This window comes from Pinus tabuliformis, chromosome 1_2 (genome assembly GCF_031772625.1).
Source record: "Pinus tabuliformis cultivar Carrire ecotype Pingquan chromosome 1_2, CPIR1, whole genome shotgun sequence".
In the NCBI taxonomy this organism is placed as follows: domain Eukaryota; kingdom Viridiplantae; phylum Streptophyta; class Pinopsida; order Pinales; family Pinaceae; genus Pinus; species Pinus tabuliformis.
Window position 1 is genome coordinate 1087410419 of NC_142298.1, and position 13890 is coordinate 1087424308.

Below are 13890 nucleotides of genomic sequence, written 5' to 3' on the forward strand. Positions count from 1 at the left end.
AGCCTCACACACAAGAGATTTAATTACAAGAGCTTCACTTGAATCCCTCAAGCTTCCTCTTAGTACACAGACTCCCTCACAACTCTCAATCTCTGTGCTAACTCTATCTCGCATTTGCTTGCAACACTGCCTACCTGTTTGCTCTCTGTCTATAGCTTTTAAGGCCAGCCGTGCTGCCTGTTCATTTCATATCCTCAGCTCTTAGTCTCCTCAGCCTCTGAATTCTTTGAATTCCTCTGCCAGTGTTGTACATCATTACTTAACACATGGAGAGGAGGTGGCCACCCATTCCGCAGCGCGAGAGTGCCTTGGGTCTCTAAAACGCTTGAAATCGCCGCCCTCTGTTTTTATAGTGAAAATACATTTTAATAGAGAAAGTATGCCAAAACTCAATATACCAGACTCCAAAGTCCTTTAAATATGATTTATTTCCCTATCGGGTCCTCCCACAGGTCACTATCGCATATCGGGAGGAACCATTCCTTTGTATTTTGGAAAATATGTTTAAACTGCAAAAATGCACTAAAACACTATAAAACCTTGCATACTGGACTTGAAAATATATGCAATGCCGCCTATATTATTATCAGGTCCGTAATATGACTACCATTATTGTTATCAGCCCTGCTCTATTGCATGGTTCTGATGCGATGCGGCGATGCGATATATCGCAATCACTCATCGCAATAGCCCTTTCGTCACTTGTAAGCACTTTTGCAATCCCCGGATAGCGATTTGGCGATGTAATATGGCCCGTCGATCTACACTCTTAATCGATGGTCCAGATTAACTCTGCCAATCGCTGTCGCATGCCTTATGTGGATCTTGCCGATTCTGCTGATCGCTGTCGCAAGTCTCATGTGGATCCTGCCAATCTCTGCTGAAGGTCACCGCTGATTACCATTGCCGATCCAATCTGGATCGTTGATTGGCTAGATCAGACGGCTACTGTGCCTCACTTGTTTCGCCTTCAATTAATCTATTTTTTCATTGATTTCACAGGTTTTGGGCCTCCCGATAGTGTTTTTCTTCATTTTGAAGGTTTTCTTCGCCATGCTAAAAGCATCCCTTTTGCAATATTTTCGATCCTTTATTGGATTTTGGGCCTTGGGAATGATTTTTAAAATTTTCATGAAGACTTAGAGAGTTCTCTCGGATCCATTTGGATCATGCCTTCCCATTGAAAAAGGCTTTTGGACCACCAAAAGTTTGTTTTTAAGCATCAACAAAGTGAGGATACAACTACCTCACTTGTCCAATCTCTATCCATTTTGCATTGCTGAGTTTTGAACCTTTGATTCCAATCCTTAGGTACTCAACATATCCTCTACACGTTGTCCTCACCTTCCTGTCCAGAACTGTATCCTCCTGCAACTCATTGAGGTATTCAGGCAACAAATCATCAATGGAAGGCAATTGACTTTGCTCTTAAGGATCTTCAATTAATGAAGGTTCAAACAGTCTTAAATTTTCTGCATTTACTACTGAATAGATGTGCATGTATGCTAGTAGATCAAGGCAGAAATCATTCTCACCAATTTTCTCAAGTACCTTAAAAGGCCCATACCTTATTGGCTTCAGCTTCTTCCCTTCACCTTGCATTCTATCCTTGCTGATATATAGCCAGACTTGATCACCAACTTGGAAGTTGTGCTCCACCCGGTGTTTATCATGCCTTGCATTGTATTTGGCTTGGCTCTTTTCCAGTTGTTCCTGCACTTCCTGGTGAATGTCTTGGATCCGTTCAATAAATCTGGTTGCTTTGTCCACATCACTATGTCCAGCAACTGCTATGTCTTTTTCAAAGACAAAATCCAAGGGAGACCTTGGTGTAAAACCAAAACAGGTCTCAAAAAGAGATCTCTGTGTAGAAGAATGTTTAGCACGGTTCTAAGCATGTTGGACATAACATAAGTGTTCATCCCAAAGCTTGGGATGCTTGCTGCAATAACCCTTGAGAAACTGGATCACTGTCCTGTTGACTACCTCTATTTGGCCATCTATCCGTGGATGAAAGGTCGTGCTTTTCTTCAGTCTGGTGTCCATTAATTCCCATAGACTTGACCAAAAATTCCCAACAAATCGGGAGTCTTGATCAGATACCATGGAAATGGGTAACCCAAAATTCACCCAAACATGCTGAAAGAACAATTTCATTATTTGTTCAGCTGTAATCTACTCATTACAAGGTATTAAAATACAAATTTTGTTGAACCTGTCCATAATAACGTATAAATAGTCATGTCCTTTTCTAGATTTTGGCAAACCCCCAACAAAGTCCATGGAAACACTTTCCCAAGGACAAGATGGGACTGGTAGTGGAGTGTACAAGCCTAGTTTTTTATTGTTGGGCTTACTTTTAGCACACATGGTACACCCTCTTACATATCTAGAAATTGTTTCATGCATTCTTGGCCAATAATAGTATCTTTGTAGCCGTGCAATTGTTTTACTTACCCCAAAATGACCCGATATCAGAGAAGTATGTTCTTTCCTAATTATATTAATTCTTTCTATTTGTGGAATGCATAGCTTTCCCAAATGATACAAGAGTTGGTCCTTAACATAGTAATCTAATTCTTCTACCTTTTTTCCATTACTTAAAGCTGCATATACATCTTTAAAGTCTATATCTTGAGCATATTGTTCAATGTAGCTTTCATGCATTACTGAGTTATGCTTAAGTATAGTAGATGCATTTATAATTGGTCTGGACAACATATCTACAACTTTATTGTGTATGCCCTTTTTATATCTAATGACTAAATGAAACTATTGTAGGAAACCCATCCACCTATAGTGTCTTGATTACTACAATTTTGTTTGTGAGTGCAAGTATTGAAGTGCCCGATGATCAGTATGTATAATTGTTTCTTTGCCCATTGAGTAATGTTTCCACTTTTTCACACTCTGGACTAATGCATACAATTATTTATCATATGTAGGATAATTAACTACTACAGAATTAAAAGTCTCAGAATGGTAGCATATGGGTTTACCATGTTGCATCAAGACTGCTCCCATGGCATAATCACTGGCATCTGTTTCGATCTCAAATGGTTGTTGATGATTTGGCAATGCTAGTACTGGTGCTGTACGAATTTTTTCTTTCAAGGTGTTGAAGGATTTCTGCTGTTTGCCTCCCCACTGAAACACCTTGTTCAATCCTGTCAAAGCATGTAAAGGAGTTGCACTTAAGGAAAAGTTAGCAATAAAATTTCTCCAATATTGTGTTGCCCCTAAGAAGCTTCTAACTTCTATAGAAGACTTGGGCTTAGGCCAGTTTAGAATGACTGCAACCTTAGAGGGATCTATCTTCAGTTCACCACCCCCTACAATATGACCCAAATAATTCAAAGATGTTTTACCAAATTCACACTTTGATAATTTAACATAGACATTTTCTTGCTTTAAAACATCTAGAGTATGCTTTACATGTTTTAAATGTTCTTCCCATGTTTTACTGAATACAAGAATGTCATCCAAATATACAATTACAAAATCATCAATAAAAGGTTTGAGTACATTATTCATTACTCTCATGAAAGTGGCAGGAGAATTAGTTAAGCCAAAAGGCATAACTAGCCATTCATACAGCCCTTGCTTTGTTTTGAAAGAAGTCTTCCATGTATCTTGCTCTGCTACTCTGACCTGATGGTAACCACTACGTAGGTCCAACTTGGAAAAGTAAACAACCTCTTTCAGCTAATCCAATAGATCATCAATGCGAGGAAGGGGATAACAATTCTTGATTGTTATTTTATTCAGTGCTCGGTAATCAATGCACATCCTCCACGAACCATCCTTATTTCTCAACAACACTATTGGCGATTCGCATGGCGATGTGCTTGGTCTTATGAACCCTTTCTCGAGCAGCTCCTGTACCTGCTTCTTGATTTCTTCATTCTCTAAAGTGGATAACCTGTACATTCTAATGTTAGGAAATGGGGCATCTTGCTGCAAATTAATATCATGCACAATTTCCCTTTTGAGTAGCAGAACTTTAGGTTCTTGAAATAAGATATCATATTCTGAAACAACTTTTTCTAAATCAGCTTGCTGTTTAGCATCACAACCTTCAAATACATTGGTTTTATCAGGTTTCTTTTCCTTTACAACCATCAGTAAAAATTGCTTGCATGAATTTACAATTCTTTTCATCTACCCTGAGTTTATGAGAGTATAATTATTCTTGAGTTTTTGAGCTCTTACAGTATATTCTATTCCATCTTTAACGAGTTGATACTTATTTTCAGCTCTATAGAATATGGCTTTTCTATCATACAAGTAAGGACTTCCTAAAATAATCCCACGTATATCCAAAGGAATGATATCTAACCCAACCTCATCCACAAATGCCGACGCAAAAGAAAACCTAAGTTTACATTGTCTAGTCACTTGTAGTTTTGCTTTATCACATACCTAACCTAATGGATATGGCTTCTTGTGAGGTGTGGTTAGCAGTCCCAATTTCTTTACAATTGCTTCAGAAATTAAGTTTACTTGAGAGCCACTATCAAATAAACTATCAATCTTTTGATGCTTGGAAATAACTCTAATATGAAAAAGCTCATGTCTTCTTCTATCATTTTCTACACTATCAATAGTTTGTGCAGAATTACTAGTAGATGCTTCAGAATTTTTACCTTTTATACCTGTGGCTGCAATTGTTGTTTCATCACCTGAGTCTGACCCCAAATCTTTTTGTATAGCAGCAACAATCTTCTTCTTCTTGCCATCGAACTTCTTGGGTTTCAGCTCTGGATGCAAAGACCAACAATGTTCATCATCATGTCCATCCTTCTTGCAGTGAGTGCATGAAGGTTTGGCCTTTTGTACAATATTTGCCTTCCTCTCTTTCCATTTCTGCTTCCTCTTTTCCTTGTTCTTGCTTGTAGTGGGTTTTGATGATCCCCCAATCTTTGGGTTCACATTCTTACCTCTAGCCTCTAGATGGGTAGCTTGAACAGATACCTCATCTATGCTAGTAGGGTTAAACATGAGAATGGTATGTCTCAAATAACTATGTTGACCACCTATATACTTCAGCGAAGTTTCAGGTGAGTCTAAAGAAATGCCTAGAATCAAAGATCTTTTTCTAAATTCCATCATGGCCAAAGCCCTCTCGGCTTCCTCTTGCTTCCTTTTGATATGCAAGGTATCCATTTGCATGGCAAGAGTCCGCCTCATCTCACTCTTGAAATCTTCCAGCCGTTTCTCAAGTTCGTTTCTAAGGGATGAACTGGATGAGGATGTACTGGCTGAAGGTTGACTTCCCCTACTTCTCTTTCTAGCTAACCTAGAATGGTTTCTAAAAACAGTGTTTATGTCATCATAAGGCAATTGGTAGATGTCTCCCCCAGCCAGTAGATGGAGGGTATCTAGAAGGTCTTCAGAGACTCCTCTAAGCAGAACCAACTTCAGGGATTCAGGGTCAAGTGTGCACCTGGCCCTTTTATAACTAAGTTGAAACCTTTCTTCATAGTCTTCTAAAGATTCATCACTTCCCATGGTCATTCGGAAGATTTCTTCCTTGGTATCCTTTGACCTACAGTAGTCCCGGTACTTGTTGTTAAAGGCTTGCTGCATCTGAGCCCAAGTTGTGATACTGTTTCCAGGTAACCCCATGAACCAACACAATGCTACATCCTTGAGGGTAGAAGGAAATAGTTTCAACTTCTGCTCGTCCTCTACATAGTCATAGGTTTGACAGAGAACAACAAATTCAAACAAGAAGGTATCAGGATCTTCGGTAGTCAGTCCATGGAAGTGAGGTAAGGCTGAAGGACTTATGTTTTTCATTTTTGTGTCCCCATTGGTCTCTCGGATAGGAAAGGGGCCTTCTATTCTTTCCCCATTTCCTCTAACGTTTCTATTTTCTGCCATGGTCTCAGGAGGAATGGTTTCTTGCTCTTTTTCTATTATAGGATTTTCGTATATCTCTGGAGGTTCACCTATAGGTTCTTCTGGATCACTGCCACCAAAGAAGAGAGAAGGGTGACTTAGTGATGTGGTGGGGGTGTTGGGTAGGAATTTTCTTGAATTGTCTCTGTTCCTACGAGGCATGAAAGGAAATCTCCTTTTTTGGGTGATTTTTGTGTTTTTTTCTGCTTGTACCTACAAAACTAAAATGGATTGAACAACAACTTGCAACTAACTAAAATGAATCTTGTTGAAATGGAAATTTCATACCTGGAATGAAAGCAGGAGATGACTAATCTACTTTGCTGGAATGGAAATTGCAGAATTGAAATGAAAGCAGGAAATGTCTAATCTACGCTTGCTGAAATGAAATTGCAGAATTGAAATGAAAGCAGGAAATGTCTAATCTACGCTTGCTGAAATGAAATTGCAAAATTGAAATGAAAGCAGGAAATGTCTAATCTATGCTTGCTAAAATGAAATTTAAGAATTGAAATGAAAACAAGAAATGTCCAATCTACTTTTGTAGAATTGAAATGAAACAACTACTCTACTTTTGCTGAAATAAACTACTTAGTAGAATGTTGCAGTAGAGAATAGAAGAAAAGCAGTAATCACAAAATACTCTGATGCTTCCTCGACAACGGCGCCAAAAAGAGTGGTGCGCTCCAGTATTGTAGCAATAGTGTTGCGACTCCTAGGTCTTCCTTCTTTACTTTTATCAGCCTAGTAGTTCGTAACAAACTTGGAAGCGATAGTGCTGTATGCACAAGTACTAGCTCTTACTGCAGGCTGTCACTTGATCAGCTGGCGCAAGTTCGCTAGGAGCTTAAGCCAACTTCTATGAGTTCTCAGAGGAAGCTTTAACTGTGATGAAAAGAAACTAACTCTTACAGGGGCTATTCTACTTGCAAAAAGAGAAGGAAAACTGAAATGAACTGCAAACCCTAGCAAACCCTAGTTTACCCACTAACCCTACTTTTACAAAAAGAGATGGAAACTACTGGAATGGGTGCCATTAACCACTGAAAAGGTAAATTTCATTTATTCAGGCTACTTCTGAAGAGAAATGAGAAGGAATCATCTTTTTGTACTTTTGAGTATTTTTATGTGGAATTATTATGCTTGTGATTTGACTGGTTGTGACTGTGCAGAGGTTTGGTGGCAAAGGAAGATGGATTTGGATTTTGCAGATGGTGAGGTCCTAAGAAGCCCCTAGTACCCTTCTAAAGACTTCCATTGTGATCAAACTTTGAAAAATCACTCATAGGAACTTCTATAGGAGGCTGTAGGGGATCTACAGGAGGTTCTATAGGAGGAGGCCGAAAGTGGTTTTTGGAGATTTGAAGGTGGAAAAATGATGGGAAAGGGGAAATGAAGGCTGGATGAAGGTGTTGAGGGGTCTATAACTTGTCAAGGAAGGTCAGGGATGAATGAGATGGTTGGATTTGTTCAAAGGGAAAAAGAGCAACTTTATGGAAAAATGCAAAAATTAGGGCAGATTGGTGAAATGTGGTGAATGAGTGGGGAAATCTTGGAGAAGTGAATTGGTGTTGGCTATTTAATGGAGGAATGATGAGATGGAATGTTCTACGATAGAGCTGCACACTTTCTTCTCAAAACTGACCAAAGTAAGAACTGAAAACAGAGTTTTGTCTATCTTAACCTAATTTCTGACCTAAAACCATAAAAATGCTGAACAATACTTTATGAACAGGAAAGAATGTGAGATAACTATGGTAAAAGGGCATAAAATGATCTAAGCAATTAAATCTAAACCAATATCAACTTTTCCAAATCAAAGTATCACACTAGCAATTGCATGAAGGAGCAAAAACTGTGGTTTTGGTGGCAGCAGTAGTGCCTTGAATTCAGATCATGGTCCCAAGGAGGGAGAAATGAGATCAAGACCTATTGGTATCCTTTTTGGATCTTTTTCTGTCATTGTAGCAACTTACTTAAGCAACTTGAAGCAAAAACAACTATTCTAACCATCAAAAGCAACCTAATCCAATGAAGTAAAATGAGTATATGCAGTAGAAATTAACTCATGAATGGAAACAAAAGCATATAAGTACACAAAGGAGGTGCTGGGAAACTTGGGTTGGGCCCTAACCCAAGAGCTTCAACCCTCTGGAAAAAAATCAGTGCTGGCTCAAAACTTCATTCATCTTCATTATAAAAAATAACAGTTACATCACATAAAAACTGTCTCAAAAAGAGCTCGAAAATGAGTTGAGTACAATGTTGCACAAAAGTGCGAAAATATACTAAGAAATGGCTAACCTACTGAGGCTTGAAGCCTTCTTATTTATACAAATGGGGACTCCCAATAGTCCTCCTAAACTTAAGGAACTCGGCTGCCTAGAACTAAAGATAACAACAACCCTACTTGACTTGCTCGGCTGCCCCTTGGAATCATCAATGTGGGCCTGTGTACTTCGAGCTACTGGTGGAGAATTCAAGGAAAGGGTCATTAATGAAGGAGACACCCCTCCTACAAGTCCTCTTCCCTATTTCCTCGAGTTTGGCTGCCATTTTCTCATTATTTCCTTGTCTTTGTCCAAAATTGTCCCAAAAAATCTGCAATAAACATTCATTAGACTACATGGCAAAGTGACTATCCCCATTCACTATATTGACATAAATATATTCAAAAAAATGCACAAAACTATTGAGAATGGTGGATTAAATGAAAATAACAGGAAAAATGAGCCCATATAGTTACCCATTTCTGGGGCTCATCACAGAGCCAAGAGCCAGGGCCAGAGTCGAGAGCTAGAAAGCCGAGAGCTTCAAGAGCGGGGATAAAATGTTGTCTAAACCCATTGGGTCTATGTAAACCCAATGGATTTGAGCCAGGGAGCTTGTAAAAGGACTTTACCATAATATCAGAGAGCCTAGTTGAGTTGACTAGAGCTCACAGAGACGTAGCCCAAGAGTTTTGGGTGAACTCCTAATTAATATTGCTATTATGTGTGTGTTTTATTGTTGCATTGTCTCTGCTGCTTTATTTACTATTATATGTATTCATATATCAGTTTTAGCACATCAACTTACAACACAATAATAGAATTTAGGGCATATAATCAGTTAGAAACAAATACCAGCATACACCTATATTTTCAAGCATTTCTTAATTCCGCATTGGTTAATCAAGAAGACTTGGGAATATTTAAGCTTTGGAAGTGGGAGAGGTTCTTGTAAGTTAGACAAGAAGCCTAAGTGCCCCATTTTCAGATCATCAATAAGAACCCTATCTTAACTTCATTAGGGGTTAAAAGTCACTCTGTTAAATAACTCTCTAAAAGCCCTAAATAAGAAATAAAGATGGGTTGTTGAAACAACAAATAACTTCTACAAGATCTTAGAGAAATGCTACTAAATTATGGGAGAATAACTCTGATGACAAATAAGTATCAACCCAACCACCATAATTTATGACGAGGTTTGTTTCATGGAATATAAGGGGCTAGAAAGGGAAAAAAACACAAGCTTCTTAAAAGAAGAGTTCTCAAGGAACAACCTTTAGTGTTAATGTTACAAGAAACTAAATGTTCTAGTGCATTGGTTTCAAAGATTACATCTCCCTAATCGAAAGGATGCATATCGATATCTATACATGCACAAGGAGAATTAGAAGGAATGTCATGCATGTGGAATACTGTAAAACTATCCATCACGAAATTATTCTCTACAAAATGAACACTCTTACCTAAATTTCAATTGTTGGGATCAATTGAGACAATATTTTTAATTAATGTGCACATCCATCAAACATTACAAAAAAAAGTTAGCTTTATGAGATCATAACAAGGCCTACCCAACATTGATGGGGAGAGTCACTAGATAATTGGTGGATATTTCATCAATATCGTCACTAGAATCAACAATAGGAGGCATTAGGAGACTAGATATGGGTTCAGGGAGCTTCAAAGAAATGATACAAAAAATGCACACATTGGACTTGGAAACAATGAATGGAATGCTTACTTGGAATAACAAAGGTGGAGGAGAAAATTATATCACACCTTGCTTGGACCTCTTTATCATTTTTGAATCTATGGTAGGCCTTCACTTGGAAGCTACCTTTCTCCCATGCATAGTATTGGACCATTGGTTGACCTACCTTGATCTTGACCTAAATAGAACCCACATGAATCAACTTTTGCACTTTGAAGCCTTTTGGCTTGATCAACCTTCCTTTCAAGACAACATTCCATCATGGTGGAAAGAAGTAGAGAATGATCTAGGTTCTCCCATGTATTGTATTGAACAACACCAAAATTTCCCTAAACTTGGACTTAAGAATTAGAACAAGGAAAAATCACATTTTCAAAGCCAAGGAGAAATTGAAGGGAAAAATGAAACAACTACAACAAACCATGATTCTTGAGGGCAGAATTAAGACTCTAATCATTAAAGAAGCATCACTTCAAGTCGAATTAGAAGCCTGATACAAACATGAGGAAATACTATGGAAACAAAATCAAGATTCAAATAGATTAAGGGGAAAATATCAAATTTGTCCATAAATCTATGATTTGACATGTTATCAGCTTATTTTTCTCCCTAGGGTTGGTACTTGAGAGCTCTTTTATTATTGACCATTTGTATGGGCCTTGACTACTTCTTTGAACTAGTTTTCTCCATAACCGCACAAACATTGTGCTTGATAGGGCCTCTATATGTCTTTAGCCGCACGGAGAACCATTCTTCCTAGTGGATAGAGCTAAGATTATTAGTTTTGTCCATGCGACCATTTCTCAAAGCCGATCAACTCCTACACCAAGGAAAATGGCTCACTAGGGACCAAGTTTAGCAGAAGTTCCCTCATCGCATGGAGGAACTCAACGCAATGGATACCATTGCTTCCTAAGGGAAGAGGAATGATCCAGGTGGATATTGGTGGCCACCCGCCTATTCCACTTGGACACCCACCATTGTTTTGTCATTTTTTTTTTTTCAGTTTTCCTAATTGTAGCATAGTTTACTATTTTTGGCAGTTTTTCGGTTCTTAAACTTCCAGAGCCATTTTGAGGCCCTAAACGACGTGTTTTTGGCATTATTCCTTTGGGCGATTTCATTTAGATTTCATTTGTAGTTCTAGTTCTAGTTCTTGGATAAATATTTCCAACTAGGTATCATGTGCGTAAAATGGATATAATATGACCAAGTTACGACCCCAGGAAGTTGGCTGCCCAACTAACCCCAACGGGGCCCATAAACTCTTGGTGTTACATCTCCCCGGGTTAGGGTTTTGGTTTTTTAGGGTTTTCTCTTATTGTTCAATATTAAAAAGGCCCTTATCCTCATTGTAACAGAGTTCGGAGGCATGTAGACGCCACATCTCTTCTCAGAGATAAGCTACCATCGCCCGAGCTAGTCTTCTTTCCATTTTGTTTGTAAGCATATTTCATTATTTGATATTAATGAAACAAAGTGTTATTTCTATTGCATCTCTGTATTTATGGTTATATCTGTAATTTGTTGCGTTCTTGTTTAAATTCAGATCATGGCTACAATAAAAATTCGAATCCTAATGAGGTCCTAGGCCTTCTTATTTATACAATGGAAGCTACCAACAACTTTCTTAAAATTAGGGAGGCTTAGCCCCCAAACTCGAGATTAACTTGTCTTCAACTATCACTGGCTTGGCTGCCAATGAACTTAGTGGGCTTAGCTGCTTGTAACTCTGAGCTGATGAGATCTGGTGGAGGAATATTTGAGTGATTGATGATTTAAGGAGGGAACCCCAATCTCCTAAAATCCCTCTTGCTTGTCTACTTCGATTTCCTGCATTTAAAGTAGCCAAAAACTGCTCCAAAACCTGCAATTAATGCACATTAGGCCAAATGACATAACATCTCACCTTTACCCTTCTCACTAAGAAAAATATAATAAAATATGTAAAGAAATGTGAGAAAAGTTGATTTTAATAAGCTAGATAGTGGCAATAAGGCCCATATAATTTACCTATTGATAAGCCTCATCAATTGATCCAAAATGGATTTTGGATAGACTCCTAAGTCTAAGTGGTTCTCATAGAGGAAAAATGAAAGTCCAAGGAAGTTCTTGGAAATAGCCCCATTGCAGAGATCTTTTCCTTCTAAATATACTGCAACTTGAATGGGCTAAAATGGACTTAGGATGCAGAAGTTATCGCATGCAGAAGATGCCCAATTTCTTTGAAAAAAGAGGCAAAAACACCTAAAAATGGCAAAAAAAACCCTTAAAAAGGGAAATCGCATCGGAAAAAGGAAAAGGCCGGATTTTATGTGAAGGCGTAGGAAACTCCAATCCGTTGATCTAATCGATCGGATTGGAGGCAGACAAAGATGCAATATCGGGACTTGGATCTGTCGATCGTCAATCATGCGATCGCTAATGATCGGATCGGTAGATTGCAATTGGCATTGGCATAGGCCATGACATATGGAAAGACCTCGGGCTTATGTGATATGCAATTGCGACAAGTCGCATCGCAATATCACATCAGAGCTACACAACAGAGCGGGGCTACATATATATGTGCAATGCGATAGCCGGACCCAACGACGCTATAGGCGATATTTGATATATTTTGAGATCTGTCAAACAACAAAAATATATGTATTTTGCATATTTTTTTTAATAAACGAAATACGAAGGGAAGTACCGATGCAATGAAATCTAGATCCGAAAGGGGTTTCTAAATACAAATGTATATTATTTCGAATCCGCCATAAGACCATTTTGCGGGATTTTCAGCATTTTAATTTATTTTAAATATAAAGGGGAAAACATGATATAAGCGGGATTTCAAGTGGGCCAAAGGTGGTAAATGGTTTTGGCTAGGCTCTGCCCAATCCCATACAATGGTTGCCACGTGTCCACGCTGAGGAGAGAGAAAACCACCCTTATCGGGTGGTTAACCTCTGTACGAAAGGGCCGCCCAAAATGAATCAACACCATTGGATCTAGATCTCCCAGATCAATGGTGGGGATGCGATACATGATTTAAAAGGTAGACCCGATGGGATATAAGGCAGAGTTCATAGTTTTTGAAATCCGATAGACATGTTTGGGCGGATTTTTATAGGCTTTCTGTGTATTTTCTTGTGTAAGCCGAGAATGGCCATTTTGGGAATTTCAAAGGCCCGATGATCCATTCCATTACGGAAAAGGTGGCAACCTTCCTTGAAGACATTATGCAATGATTGCTAATGCTCAGAAGGCGATTCGAGCGGACAGAGGTTGGAAGCCAAAGAGCCCGAGAAGAGGAAACGAACAGACAGTGCCAGTTGGCTTAAAAGCCATGAATATCAGAGACAGAAGGGGTTGCTGGAGTTGTTGCTGAAACCAAGCATAAGCAGGCAACACAGAGGTCTGAAAGAGCTCAATTGAGAGCAGGAATGCAAAAATCCAAAGGCAGAAGCAAAAAGAGGCCAATAGAGAAAAATCTGAATGCGTAGAGTAGCCAAGGGAGTCACTTGGAGTTCAAGTGAAAAGCAAGAGAGCTGTACATTGCTAAGAGCCAAGGAAGCCAGAGCCAAAAATCCAGAGCCAAGAGCTAGAGCCAGAGCCGAGAGCCAGAAAGCTGAGAGCTTCAAGAGCCAGGGATAAAATGGTGTCTAAACCCATTGTGTCTATATAAACCCAATGGAGTTGAGCCAGGGAACTTGTAAAAGGACTTTACCATAATCCCAGAGAGCCTAGTTGAGTTGACTAGAGCTGACGGAGACATAGCCCAAGAGTTTTGGGTGAACTCCTAATTAATATTGTTGTTATGTGTGTGTTTTATTGCTGCACTATCTCTGCTGCTTTATTTACTGTTATATGTATTTATATATCAGTTTGAGCACATCAACTTACATCACAACGATAGAATTTAAGGCATATAATCAGTTAGAAACAAATACCAACATACACCTATATTTTCAAGCATTTCTTAATTCCGCATTGGTTAATCAAGAAGACTTGGGAATA